At 43.2% G+C, this 15,021-nt stretch overlaps 1 pseudogene; it reads right to left on the reverse strand.

The window, feature by feature from the left end:
• LOC136578080 (mitochondrial dynamics protein MID49-like) overlaps window positions 1–14,379 on the reverse strand; it is a 118,788-nt pseudogene extending 104,409 nt beyond the window's left edge.
• Between the last annotated feature and the right edge of the window lie 642 nt (window positions 14,380–15,021).

The raw sequence follows: 15,021 nt of genomic DNA on the forward strand, positions 1-15,021 counted from the left end.
ATCAGCACTGAGATGTGTCACGGTGGCATGTTCTTTGGGGCTGAGGAGGGAGTGGACTGTATCGAAAAGTGGTTAGGGGTGTGGGATAGTGAGGAGACTTATGAGCAGATCAGCAGTATAGATCATTTTAATTGAAGGCCTTGTCAAAAACTTTGTATAGTTGGCCAATAGATAAAAGTTGGAAGTTTACGTAATTGTATTGCACGTTGCTCTTAGGAAGCATAGTAATGGCTCACAATGTAATCCTTTTTTTTTGCAACAGGCTTCATCTGAGGTGAGTATAGCATTAATAGGTTTTGCACCTTGGTCTTATGTTAGTGTCAGCTGCCACATAACTGAGACTACTTTTGCGAGTAACGGCTTGGGTACCCCGCAGCGAAGACCAAATGCCACTTTGAGGTGCAAGAGGTGAAAACCGGGGTATCCCAAGTGCAGCCTCCAGATTTAGCCCAAAGCCAAATCAGTTTGTGGCAAAGCGGGTCCACATCCGCTTGCTGACCTAACGGTGCCCAGTTGTAGGTTTTAGGCACCGACCACAATAATGTGAGCCATTACCTGTGAACGGTGAGGAACTTGCTGTTTTGGTTGGAAATTTAATATTAGTTTAAGGATTAGGGTAAAAGTTGTAAACTTGTCCGGTCTGCATATGTCATATTGAGGAGCTCTACTAGATGGTCCTTCTATTTCTCCTAGATAGTCAGCAGATTGAAAGAACATTTTTTTCTACCTACCTTTAATGGTAGAAAGCACACCACGTTTGGAGATGGAAAGGTGGGCTAAAGGGGATATGGAGGAGGCCTATGCGTTTTAATTTAAATTTTTTGCTAGGTGTGCATTCATCTGTTTGCTGGCAATCTAGGAAAAATAGCTACAAAGTGTCGGGCCAAAGGTGTAATTGTAGTGGGTGGAAAGTTTGTGTTTTACTTGGCCGTTTGGACCTTAGGGATCCCTTCATAATAATAATAAAATAATAAACCTTATTTGTGTAGCGCCATGGGCGGCTTGCTCTTCAGCACTGAGAAGCGTCACGGTGGCCTGTTCTTTGGGGCTGAGGAGGGAGTGGACTGTATCGAAAAGTGGTTTGGGGTGTGGGATAGTGAGGAGACTTATGAGCAGATCAGTAGTATAGATCATTTTAATTGAAGGCCTTGTCAGAAAATTTGTATAGTTGGCCAATAGATAAAAGTTAGAACTTTATGTAATTGTAATGCACGTTGCTCTTAGGAAGCATAGTAATGGCTCACAATGTAATCCTTTTTTTGCAACAGGCTTCATCTGAGGTGAGTATAGCATTAATAGGTTTTGCACCTTGGTCCTATGTTAGTGTCAGCTGCCACATAACAGACTACTTTTGCGAGTAACGGCTTGGGTACCCCGCAGCGAAGACCAAATGACCCTTTGAGGTGCAAAGAGGTGAAAACCGGGGTATCCCAAGTGCAGCCTCCTGATTTAGCCCAAAGCCAAATCAGTTTGTGGCAAAGCGGGTCCACATCCGCTTGCTGACCTAACGGTGCCCAGTTCTAAGTTTTAGGCACCGACCACATTAATGTGAGCCATTACCTGTGAACGGTGAGAAACTTGCTGTTTGTTTGAAAATGTAATATTAGTTTAAGGATTAGGGCAAAAATTGTAAACTTAGCCGGTCTGCCTATGTAATATTGAGGAGCTATACTAGATGGTCCTTGTATTTCTCCTAGATAGTCAGCAGATTGAATGAACATTTTTTTCTACCTACCTTTAATGGTAGAAAGCACACCACGTTTGGAGATGGAAAGGTGGGCTAGAGGGGATATGGAGGAGGCCTATGCGTTTTAATTTTACTTTTTTGCTAGGTGTGCATTCATCTATTTGCTGGCAATCTAGGAAAAATAGCTACAAAGTGTCGGGCCAAAGGTCTAATTGTAGTGGGTGGAAAGTTTGTGTTTTACTTGGGCCTTTGGACCTTAGGGATCCCTTCATAATAATAATAAAATGATAATCTTTATTTGTGTAGCGCCATTGGCGGCTTGCTATTCAGCACTGAGATGCGTCACGGGGGCCAGTTCTTTGGGGCTGAGGAGGGAGTGGACTGTATCGAAAAGTGGTTTGGGGTGTGGGATAGTGAGGAGACTTATGAGCAGATCAGCAGTATAGATCATTTTAATTGAAGGCCTTGTCAGAAACTTTGTATAGTTGGCCAATAGATAAAAGTTAGAAGTTTACGTAAATGTAATGCACGTTGCTCTTAGGAAACATAGTAATGGCTCACAATGTAATCCTTTTTTTGCAACAGGCTTCATCTGAGGTGAGTATAGCATTAATAGGTTTTGCACCTTGGTCTTATGTTAGTGTCAGCTGCCACATAACTGAGACTACTTTTGCGAGTAACGGCTTGGGTACCCCGCAGCGAAGACCAAATGCCACTTTGAGGTGCAAGAGGTGAAAACCGGGGTATCCCAAGTGCAGCCTCCAGATTTAGCCCAAAGCCAAATCAGTTTGTGGCAAAGCGGGTCCACATCCGCTTGCTGACCTAACGGTGCCCAGTTCTAGGTTTTAGGCACCGACCACATTAATGTGAGCCATTACCTGTGAACGGTGAGGAACTTGCTGTTTTGTTTGCAAATGTAATATTAGTTTAAGGATTAGGGTAAAAATTGTAAACTTGTCCAGTTTGCATATGTAATATTGAGGAGCTATACTAGATGGTCCTTGTATTTCTCCTAGATAGTCAGCAGATTGAATGAACATTTTTTTCTACCTACCTTTAATGGTAGAAAGCACACCACGTTTGGAGATGGAAAGGTGGGCTAGAGGGGATATGGAGGAGGCCTATGCGTTTTAATTTAAATTTTTTGCTAGGTGTGCATTCATCTGTTTTCTGGCAATCTAGGAAAAATAGCTACAAAGTGTCAGGCCAAAGGTGTAATTGTAGTGGGTGGAAAGTTTGTGTTTTACTTGGGCCTTTGGACCTTAGGGATCCCTTCATAATAATAATAAAATGATAATAATCTTTATTTGTGTAGCACCATGGGCGGCTTGCTCTTCAGCACTGAGATGTGTCACGGTGGCATGTTCTTTAGGGCTTAGGAGGGAGTGGACTGTATCAAAAAGTGGTTTGGGGTGTGGGATAGTGAGGAGACTTATCAGCAGATCAGCAGTATAGATCATTTTAATTGAAGGCCTTGTCAGAAACTTTGTATAGTTGGCCAATAGGTAAAACTTAGAAGTTTACATAATTGTAATGCACCTTGCTCTTAGGAAACATAGTAATGGCTCACAATGTAATCCTTTTTTTGCAACAGGCTTCATCTGAGGTGAGTATAGCATTAATAGGTTTTGCACCTTGGTCTTATGTTAGTGTCAGCTGCCAACTAACTGAGACTACTTTTGAGAGTAACGGCTTGTGTACCCCGCAGCGAAGACCAAATGCCACTTTGAGGTACAAGAGGTGAAAACCGGGGTATCCCAAGTGCAGCCTCCAGATTTAGCCCAAAGCCAAATCAGTTTGTGGCAAAGCGGGTCCACATCCGCTTGCTGACCTAACGGTGCCCAGTTCTAGGTTTTAGGCACCGACCACATTAATGTGAGCCATTACCTGTGAACGGTGAGGAACTTGCTGTTTTGTTTGCAAATGTAATATTAGTTTAAGGATTAGGGTAAAAATTGTAAACTTGTCCAGTTTGCATATGTAATATTGAGGAGCTCTACTAGATGGTCCTTCTATTTCTCCTACATAGTCAGCAGATTGAAAGAACATTTTTTTCTACCTACCTTTAATGGTAGAAAGCACACCACGTTTGGAGATGGAAAGGTGGGCTAGAGGGGATATGGAGGAGGCCTATGCGTTTTAGTTTAAATTTTTTGCTAGGTGTGCATTCATCTGTTTGCTGGCAATCTCGGAAAAATAGCTACAAAGTGTCGGGCCAAAGGTGTAATTGTAGTGGGTGGAAAGTTTGTGTTTTACTTGGGCCTTTGGACCTTAGGGATCCCTTCATAATAATAATAAAATAATAGTAATCCTTATTTGTGTAGCGCCATGGGCGGCTTGCTCATCAGCACTGAGATGTGTCACGGTGGCATGTTCTTTGGGGCTGAGGAGGGAGTGGACTGTATCGAAAAGTGGTTAGGGGTGTGGGATAGTGAGGAGACTTATGAGCAGATCAGCAGTATAGATCATTTTAATTGAAGGCCTTGTCAAAAACTTTGTATAGTTGGCCAATAGATAAAAGTTGGAAGTTTACGTAATTGTATTGCACGTTGCTCTTAGGAAGCATAGTAATGGCTCACAATGTAATCCTTTTTTTTTGCAACAGGCTTCATCTGAGGTGAGTATAGCATTAATAGGTTTTGCACCTTGGTCTTATGTTAGTGTCAGCTGCCACATAACTGAGACTACTTTTGCGAGTAACGGCTTGGGTACCCCGCAGCGAAGACCAAATAACCCTTTGAGGTGCAAGAGGTGAAAACCGGGGTATCCCAAGTGCAGCCTCCAGATTTAGCCCAAAGCCAAATCAGTTTGTGGCAAAGCGGGTCCACATCCGCTTGCTGACCTAACGGTGCCCAGTTGTAGGTTTTAGGCACCGACCACAATAATGTGAGCCATTACCTGTGAACGGTGAGGAACTTGCTGTTTTGTTTGAAAATGTAATATTAGTTTAAGGATTAGGGTAAAAGTTGTAAACTTGTCCGGTCTGCATATGTGATATTGAGGAGCTCTACTAGATGGTCCTTCTATTTCTCCTAGATAGTCAGCAGATTGAAAGAACATTTTTTTCTACCTACCTTTAATGGTAGAAAGCACACCACGTTTGGAGATGGAAAGGTGGGCTAGAGGGGATATGGAGGAGGCCTATGCGTTTTAGTTTACATTTTTTGCTAGGTGTGCATTCATCTGTTTGCTGGCAATCTAGGAAAAATAGCTACAAAGTGTCGGGCCAAAGGTGTAATTGTAGTGGGTGGAAAGTTTGTGTTTTACTTGGCCGTTTGGACCTTAGGGATCCCTTCATAATAATAATAAAATAATAGTAATCCTTATTTGTGTAGCGCCATGGGCGTCTTGCTCATCAGCGCTGAGATGTGTCACGGGGGCCAGTTCTTTGGGGCTGAGGAGGGAGTGGACTGTATCGAAAAGTGGTTAGGGGTGTGGGATAGTGAGGAGACTTATGAGCAGATCAGCAGTATAGATCATTTTAATTGAAGGCTTTGTCCGAAACTTTGTATAGTTGGCCAATAGATAAACGTTAGAATTTTACGTAATTGTAATGCACGTTGCAGTTAGGAAGCATAGTAATGGCTCACAATGTAATCCTTTTTTTGCAACAGGCTTCATCTGAGGTGAGTATAGCATTAATAGGTTTTGCACCTTGGTCTTATGTTAGTGTCAGCTGCCACATAACTGAGACTACTTTTGCGAGTAACGGCTTGAGTACCCCGCAGCAAAGACCAAATGCCACTTTGAGGTGCAAGAGGTAAAAACCGGGGTATCCCAAGTGCAGCCTCCAGATTTAGCTCAAAGCCAAATCAGTTTGTGGCAAAGCGGGTCCACATCCGCTTGCTGACCTAACGGTGCCCAGTTCTGGGTTTAAGGCACCGACCACATTAATGTGAGCCATTACCTGTGAACGGTGAGGAACTTGCTGTTTTGGTTGGGAATTTAATATGGATTAGGGTAAAAGTTGTAAACTTGGCCGGTCTGCATATGTGATATTGAGGAGCTCTACTAGATGGTCCTTCTATTTCTCCTAGATAGTCAGCAGATTGAAAGAACATTTTTTTCTACCTACCTTTAATGGTAGAAAGCACACCACGTTTGGAGATGGAAAGGTGGGCTAGAGGGGATATGGAGGAGGCCTATGCGTTTTAGTTTAAATTTTTTGCTAGGTGTGCATTCATCTGTTTTCTGGCAATCTAGGAAAAATAGCTACAAAGTGTCGGGCCAAAGGTCTAATTGTAGTGGGTGGAAAGTTTGTGTTTTACTTGGGCCTTTGGACCTTAGGGATCCCTTCATAATAATAATAAAAAAATAATATTCCTTATTTGTGTAGCGCCATGGGCGGCTTGCTCTTCAGCACTCAGATGCGTCATGGTGGCCTGTTCTTTGGGACTGAGGAGGGAGTGGACTGTATCGAAAAGTGGTTTGGGGTATGGGATAGTGAGGAGACTTATGAGCAGATCAGCAGTATAGATCATTTTAATTGAAGGCCTTGTCAGAAACTTTGTATAGTTGGCCAATAGATAAAAGTTAGAAGTTTACATAATTGTAATGCACCTTGCTCTTAGGAAACATAGTAATGGCTCACAATGTAATCCTTTTTTTGCAACAGGCTTCATCTGAGGTGAGTATAGCATTAATAGGTTTTGCACCTTGGTCTTATGTTAGTGTCAGCTGCCACATAACTGAGACTACTTTTGCGAGTAACGGCTTGGGTACCCCGCAGCGAAGACCAAATGCCACTTTGAGGTGCAAGAGGTGAAAACCGGGGTATCCCAAGTGCAGCCTCCAGATTTAGCCCAAAGCCAAATCAGTTTGTGGCAAAGCGGGTCCACATCCGCTTGCTGACCTAACGGTGCCCAGTTGTAGGTTTTAGGCACCGACCACAATAATGTGAGCCATTACCTGTGAACGGTGAGGAACTTGCTGTTTTGGTTGGAAATTTAATATTAGTTTAAGGATTAGGGTAAAAGTTGTAAACTTGTCCGGTCTGCATATGTCATATTGAGGAGCTCTACTAGATGGTCCTTCTATTTCTCCTAGATAGTCAGCAGATTGAAAGAACATTTTTTTCTACCTACCTTTAATGGTAGAAAGCACACCACGTTTGGAGATGGAAAGGTGGGCTAGAGGGGATATGGAGGAGGCCTATGCGTTTTAATTTAAATTTTTTGCTAGGTGTGCATTCATCTGTTTGCTGGCAATCTAGGAAAAATAGCTACAAAGTGTCGGGCCAAAGGTGTAATTGTAGTGGGTGGAAAGTTTGTGTTTTACTTGGCCGTTTGGACCTTAGGGATCCCTTCATAATAATAATAAAATAATAGTAATCCTTATTTGTGTAGCACCATGGGCGGCTTGCTCTTCAGCACTGAGAAGCGTCACGGTGGCCTGTTCTTTGGGGCTGAGGAGGGAGTGGACTGTATCGAAAAGTGGTTTGGGGTGTGGGATAGTGAGGAGACTTATGAGCAGATCAGTAGTATAGATCATTTTAATTGAAGGCCTTGTCAGAAAATTTGTATAGTTGGCCAATAGATAAAAGTTAGAACTTTATGTAATTGTAATGCACGTTGCTCTTAGGAAGCATAGTAATGGCTCACAATGTAATCCTTTTTTTGCAACAGGCTTCATCTGAGGTGAGTATAGCATTAATAGGTTTTGCACCTTGGTCCTATGTTAGTGTCAGCTGCCACATAACAGACTACTTTTGCGAGTAACGGCTTGGGTACCCCGCAGCGAAGGCCAAATGACCCTTTGAGGTGCAAAGAGGTGAAAACCGGGGTATCCCAAGTGCAGCCTCCAGATTTAGCCCAAAGCCAAAACCGTTTGTGGCAAAGCGGGTCCACATCCGCTTGCTGACCTAACGGTGCCCAGTTGTAGGTTTTAGGCACCGACCACAATAATGTGAGCCATTACCTGTGAACGGTGAGGAACTTGCTGTTTTGTTTGCAAATGTAATATTAGTTTAAGGATTAGGGTAAAAATTGTAAACTTGTCCAGTTTGCATATGTAATATTGAGGAGCTCTACTAGATGGTCCTTGTATTTCTCCTAGATAGTCAGCAGATTGAATGAACATTTTTTTCTACCTACCTTTAATGGTAGAAAGCACACCACGTTTGGAGATGGAAAGGTGGGCTAGAGGGGATATGGAGGAGGCCTATGCGTTTTAATTTAAATTTTTTGCTAGGTGTGCATTCATCTGTTTGCTGGCAATCTAGGAAAAATAGCTACAAAGTGTCGGGCCAAAGGTCTAATTGTAGTGGGTGGAAAGTTTGTGTTTTACTTGGGCCTTTGGACCTTAGGGATTCCTTTATAATAATAATAAAATGATAATAATCTTTATTTGTGTAGCGCCATGGGCGGCTTGCTCTTCAGCACTGAGTTCCGTCACGGGGCCTGTTCTTTAGGGCTGTGGAGGGAGTGGACTGTATCGAAAAGTGGTTTGGGGTGTGGGATAGTGAGGAGACTTATGAGCAGATCAGCAGTATAGATCATTTTAATTGAAGGCCTTGTCAGAAACTTTGTATAGTTGGCCAATAGATAAAAGTTAGAAGTTTACGTAATTGTAATGCACGTTGCTCTTAGGAAACATAGTAATGGCTCACAATGTAATCCTTTTTTTGCAACAGGCTTCATCTGAGGTGAGTATAGCATTAATAGGTTTTGTACCTTGGTCTTATGTTAGTGTCAGCTGCCAACTAATTGAGACTACTTTTGAGAGTAACGGCTTGTGTACCCCGCAGCGAAGACCAAATGCCACTTTGAGGTGCAAGAGGTGAAAACCGGGGTATCCCAAGTGCAGCCTCCAGATTTAGCCCAAAGCCAAATCAGTTTGTGGCAAAGCGGGTCCACATCCGCTTGCTGACCTAACGGTGCCCAGTTCTAGGTTTTAGGCACCGACCACATTAATGTGAGCCATTACCTGTGAACGGTGAGGAACTTGCTGTTTTGTTTGCAAATGTAATATTAGTTTAAGGATTAGGGTAAAAATTGTAAACTTGGCCGGTCTGCCTATGTAATATTGAGGAGCTATACTAGATGGTCCTTCTATTTCTCCTAGATAGTCAGCAGATTGAATGAACATTTTTTTCTACCTACCTTTAATGGTAGAAAGCACACCACGTTTGGAGATGGAAAGGTGGGCTAGAGGGGATATGGAGGAGGCCTATGCGTTTTAATTTAACTTTTTTGCTAGGTGTGCATTCATCTATTTGCTGGCAATCTAGGAAAAATAGCTACAAAGTGTCGGGCCAAAGGTCTAATTGTAGTGGGTGGAAAGTTTGTGTTTTACTTGGGCCTTTGGACCTTAGGGATCCCTTCATAATAATAATAAAATGATAATCTTTATTTGTGTAGCGCCATGGGCGGCTTGCTCTTCAGCACTGAGTTCCGTCACGGGGCCTGTTCTTTAGGGCTTAGGAGGGAGTGGACTGTATCAAAAAGTGGTTTGGGGTGTGGGATAGTGAGGAGACTTATCAGCAGATCAGCAGTATAGATCATTTTAATTGAAGGCCTTGTCAGAAACTTTGTATAGTTGGCCAATAGATAAAACTTAGAAGTTTACATAATTGTAATGCACCTTGCTCTTAGGAAACATAGTAATGGCTCACAATGTAATCCTTTTTTTGCAACAGGCTTCATCTGAGGTGAGTATAGCATTAATAGGTTTTGCACCTTGGTCTTATGTTAGTGTCAGCTGCCAACTAACTGAGACTACTTTTGAGAGTAACGGCTTGTGTACCCCGCAGCGAAGACCAAATGCCACTTTGAGGTGCAAGAGGTGAAAACCGGGGTATCCCAAGTGCAGCCTCCAGATTTAGCCCAAAGCCAAATCAGTTTGTGGCAAAGCGGGTCCACATCCGCTTGCTGACCTAACGGTGCCCAGTTCTGGGTTTAAGGCACCGACCACATTAATGTGAGCCATTACCAGTGAACGGTGAGGAACTTGCTGTTTGTTTGAAAATGTAATATTAGTTTAAGGATTAGGGCAAAAATTGTAAACTTGGCCGGTCTGCCTATGTAATATTGAGGAGCTATACTAGATGGTCCTTCTATTTCTCCTAGATAGTCAGCAGATTGAATGAACATTTTTTTCTACCTACCTTTAATGGTAGAAAGCACACCACGTTTGGAGATGGAAAGGTGGGCTAGAGGGGATATGGAGGAGGCCTATGCGTTTTAATTTAAATTTTTTGCTAGGTGTGCATTCATCTGTTTGCTGGCAATCTAAGAAAGATAGCTACAAAGTGTCGGGCCAAAGGTGTAATTGTAGTGGGTGGAAAGTTTGTGTTTTACTTGGGCCTTTGGACCTTAGGGATCCCTTCATAATAATAATAAAATAATAGTAATCCTAATTTGTGTAGCGCCATTGGCGGCTTGCTATTCAGCACTGAGATGCGTCACGGGGGCCAGTTCTTTGGGGCTGAGGAGGGAGTGGACTGTATCGAAAAGTGGTTTGGGGTGTGGGATAGTGAGGAGACTTATGAGCAGATCAGCAGTATAGATCATTTTAATTGAAGGCCTTGTCAGAAACTTTGTATTGTTGGCCAATAGATAAAAGTTAGAAGTTTACGTAATTGTAATGCACGTTGCTCTTAGGAAACATAGTAATGGCTCACAATGTAATCCTTTTTTTGCAACAGGCTTCATCTGAGGTGAGTATAGCATTAATAGGTTTTGCACCTTGGTCTTATGTTAGTGTCAGCTGCCACATAACTGAGACTACTTTTGCGAGTAACGGCTTGGGTACCCCGCAGCGAAGACCAAATGCCACTTTGAGGTGCAAGAGGTGAAAACCGGGGTATCCCAAGTGCAGCCTCCAGATTTAGCCCAAAGCCAAATCAGTTTGTGGCAAAGCGGGTCCACATCCGCTTGCTAACCTAACGGTGCCCAGTTCTAGGTTTTAGGCACCGACCACATTAATGTGAGCCATTACCTGTGAACGGTGAGGAACTTGCTGTTTTGTTTGCAAATGTAATATTAGTTTAAGGATTAGGGTAAAAATTGTAAACTTGTCCAGTTTGCATATGTAATATTGAGGAACTATACTAGATGGTCCTTGTATTTCTCCTAGATAGTCAGCAGATTGAATGAACATTTTTTTCTACCTACCTTTAATGGTAGAAAGCACACCACGTTTGGAGATGGAAAGGTGGGCTAGAGGGGATATGGAGGAGGCCTATGCGTTTTAATTTAAATTTTTTGCTAGGTGTGCATTCATCTGTTTTCTGGCAATCTAGGAAAAATAGCTACAAAGTGTCAGGCCAAAGGTGTAATTGTAGTGGGTGGAAAGTTTGTGTTTTACTTGGGCCTTTGGACCTTAGGGATCCCTTCATAATAATAATAAAATGATAATAATCTTTATTTGTGTAGCGCCATGGGCGGCTTGCTCTTCAGCACTGAGTTCCGTCACGGGGCCTGTTCTTTAGGGCTTAGGAGGGAGTGGACTGTATCAAAAAGTGGTTTGGGGTGTGGGATAGTGAGGAGACTTATCAGCAGATCAGCAGTATAGATCATTTTAATTGAAGGCCTTGTCAGAAACTTTGTATAGTTGGCCAATAGATAAAACTTAGAAGTTTACATAATTGTAATGCACCTTGCTCTTAGGAAACATAGTAATGGCTCACAATGTAATCCTTTTTTTGCAACAGGCTTCATCTGAGGTGAGTATAGCATTAATAGGTTTTGCACCTTGGTCTTATGTTAGTGTCAGCTGCCAACTAACTGAGACTACTTTTGAGAGTAACGGCTTGTGTACCCCGCAGCGAAGACCAAATGCCACTTTGAGGTGCAAGAGGTGAAAACCGGGGTATCCCAAGTGCAGCCTCCAGATTTAGCCCAAAGCCAAATCAGTTTGTGGCAAAGCGGGTCCACATCCGCTTGCTGACCTAACGGTGCCCAGTTCTAGGTTTTAGGCACCGACCACATTAATGTGAGCCATTACCTGTGAACAGTGAGGAACTTGCTGTTTTGTTTGCAAATGTAATATTAGTTTAAGGATTAGGGTAAAAATTGTAAACTTGTCCAGTTTGCATATGTAATATTGAGGAGCTATACTAGATGGTGCTTGTATTTCTCCTAGATAGTCAGCAGAATGAATGAACATTTTTTTCTACCTACCTTTAATGGTAGAAAGCACACCACGTTTGGAGATGGAAAGGTGGGCTAGAGAGGATATGGAGGAGGCCTATGCGTTTTAATTTAAATTTTTTGCTAGGTGTGCATTCATCTGTTTGCTGGCAATCTAGGAAAAATAGCTACAAAGTGTCGGGCCAAAGGTCTAATTGTAGTGGGTGGAAAGTTTGTGTTTTACTTGGGCCTTTGGACCTTAGGGATCCCTTCATAATAATAATAAAATGATAATAATCTTTATTTGTGTAGCGCCATGGGCGGCTTGCTCTTCAGCACTGAGATGCATCACGGGGGCCAGTTCTTTGGGGCTGAGGAGGGAGTGGACTGTATCGAAAAGTGGTTTAGGGTGTGGGATAGTGAGGAGACTTATCAGCAGATCAGCAGTATAGATCATTTTAATTGAAGGCCTTGTCATAAACTTTGTATAGTTGGCCAATAGATAAAAGTTAGAAGTTTACATAATTGTAATGCACCTTGCTCTTAGGAAACATAGTAATGGCTCACAATGTAATCCTTTTTTTGCAACAGGCTTCATCTGAGGTGAGTATAGCATTAATAGGTTTTGCACCTTGGTCTTATGTTAGTGTCAGCTGCCACATAACTGAGACTACTTTTGCGAGTAACGGCTTGTGTACCCCGCAGCGAAGACCAAATGCCACTTTGAGGTGCAAGAGGTGAAAACCGGGGTATCCCAAGTGCAGCCTCCAGATTTAGCCCAAAGCCAAATCAGTTTGTGGCAAAGCGGGTCCACATCCGCTTGCTGACCTAACGGTGCCCAGTTCTAGGTTTTAGGCACCGATCACATTAAAGTTTGAAATTTGAAAATACCTTTTCAATATATGAAGAGGTGTTTAAGTCTTTATATATTAGGCGCATAGTGGAAATAATTTTACGACTGGTATTTAAAATGCCGGGCTTTATACATTTCCCCTAATATATATAATGGGAGGATAGTGATGTCACATGTACACTGACTGATCACTGCATTAGGAACAGCTGGCACGTGATCAATATTGGCGTACCACTTGACGGCCGTATCACAAACTGCTCCCTGATAATGTGCTGACCTCTCCTCTGCACAGCAGAAGACAAAATTTTACTGTAATGGGTAATGGTTGTGACTTGAGTGACTTTGACTGCAGGCAGATTGTTGGTGCACGGATGTGTGGTGCCAGGTTTTTATGAAAAAGTTTCACTTACTGCGGTTCAGGAACAGCCAATATCAAGAGTGTACCAAAACTGGATGGAAATATGTCATTCAAAAGATTACACTTCTGCAGGCCATGTGTGGTTGATCCTAAAGGTGATCTTTGGATGCCACGTCTGCTATCTCAGCATTGACTTGTTACAGTGGACCAACAGACCCAGCAGTACAACAGCGGGGAAGTTAGACAAATTTCCACAGTGTGTTGCGTGTTATCGATGCTGGATTGGAGTCGCAGGTGTTGTAGCAGAGACGGTCACTAGAGAGTAGTCAGAATAGCCAAGAGTTGTTATCAGGAAGTCACAGTATGCAGTACAAATGGATGAGACGAAAGCGTAGTCAAAGGTCAGCAGCAGGAGGTATCGATATGCAGTATAAATGGGATGAGAGAAGCATAATCAATGGAAGACATCAACCTGCTTCGGTTCTCGTGTGGCTTCAGTTCTCGGCGAAGGGCTCAGTGTGGATTGTTGGAAGGAATAAGGGGTGTTAGTACCCCAACCCCGCAGTCTCTCTTTTCACCATTCGGAAAGTCTCTGGTCAATCCAGATGCACAGTTGAATGAAGTCTTCCAGGTTGTCAGGAGTCTCCCCTCTGGCAAGTTCATCCTTTACACGCTATGATAATCTCCAACGAAATTGGCTCTGTTGTGCAGCTAGATTCCACGTGGTATCAATCACCCTGTGCCAAAACTCTGCTGTATACTCTGCAACGGAACGTTGCCACTGTTAGAGGTTATGTAATCTCCCTTCAGCCATGGCACAGTGGTACGGATCATCAAAAATATGAACCATAGCAGTAGTGAAGGCATCTAGGCTGTCAAGCATATTACTATTAGTCTCTATGTATGGCAAGGCCCATGCGAGTGCCTCATCAGTGAGCAGGTTAATGATGAAAAACACCTTCTTCCTGTCACTGGCAAACAAGGTGGGCTGCATCTGGAAATATATCTGGCATTTATAGTGTACAGAAGTCAATGTACCGGTCTTTCTAGATGTTTTTGAATGGTCTATGTTGTCTTGTGTTGTCAGTGTCTCCCATGTGAGTGAATATGATGTGTATTGTACAGCTGTAGCACTGAATGGGTTACTGTCTGGGTTATGTCTGGAAATGTATCTTTTGTATGTCATGTGACCTTGTCATATGCATGAGTGAGTTTTTTTTACTCTTTTGGTCTTTCCTATCAGCTTTCTGTTTGGGATACTCAAGTCAGGAGCCTGTCTGCACACAGACACCTTTTGGCCCATCTACAGATGGCCAGGTCGGATCCCCTGCGAGAAATCTCCTGCAGGGACCAGTGCGGCTCTCACCTTCTCCTGCGGCTCCGGCTCTGTGACGTTCTGGCTGCCGGCCATCCCGTGCATGCGCAGAGCAGAGCCAAGGCACCGAGAGTGATATTTCTGTGCAGGACTCTGCGAGACCCACACAGAAATAGAGCATGCCACAATTTGTTTTCCGTGTATATTTTCACGTGGACAAATCGTGTCCATCTGCCTAGGATTGCGTTTTGTAATGCAATCTTATGCAGGTGGGCAGGGGCAGAAATTCTGCAGGGTAGGGAAGATGGAGGAAGCTGAGCAGATGAGATATGTGTGTCTTGGGTCCCTTCTACCCAGGCCCCATCACTGAAAAGCAAGAGAGGAGCTGCAAGTCTGCCAGACCCCACTGGGCAGCACTGAAAGTATGTCCCACCCCGTAAGTGTGAACCGATAGAGAGTTGGAGAGTGCAAGTTAACCCTTTCCAATCCACTGTCTGACCTCTAAAAACATTATGATTTAAGGCTGTACAGCTCCAATGTTGGAAGACGTCCGTCGGGGTTCTCTTACTGAAAATTGCCAGCCTCTCTGCTGTCGGAGTCTATCCAATGTGTCACCTCACGCAGTACTGGCTTTAGCCACCATATAGCGCCTTTGTATAACACCAGAAAAAGAGTAAGCCCCTTAGAAAAACCAGGATACAAATTGGATTAGAAAGGGTTAAAGAGTGGCTGGGATCA

This window comes from Eleutherodactylus coqui, chromosome 8, assembly GCF_035609145.1.
Source record: "Eleutherodactylus coqui strain aEleCoq1 chromosome 8, aEleCoq1.hap1, whole genome shotgun sequence".
NCBI lineage: Eukaryota > Metazoa > Chordata > Amphibia > Anura > Eleutherodactylidae > Eleutherodactylus > Eleutherodactylus coqui.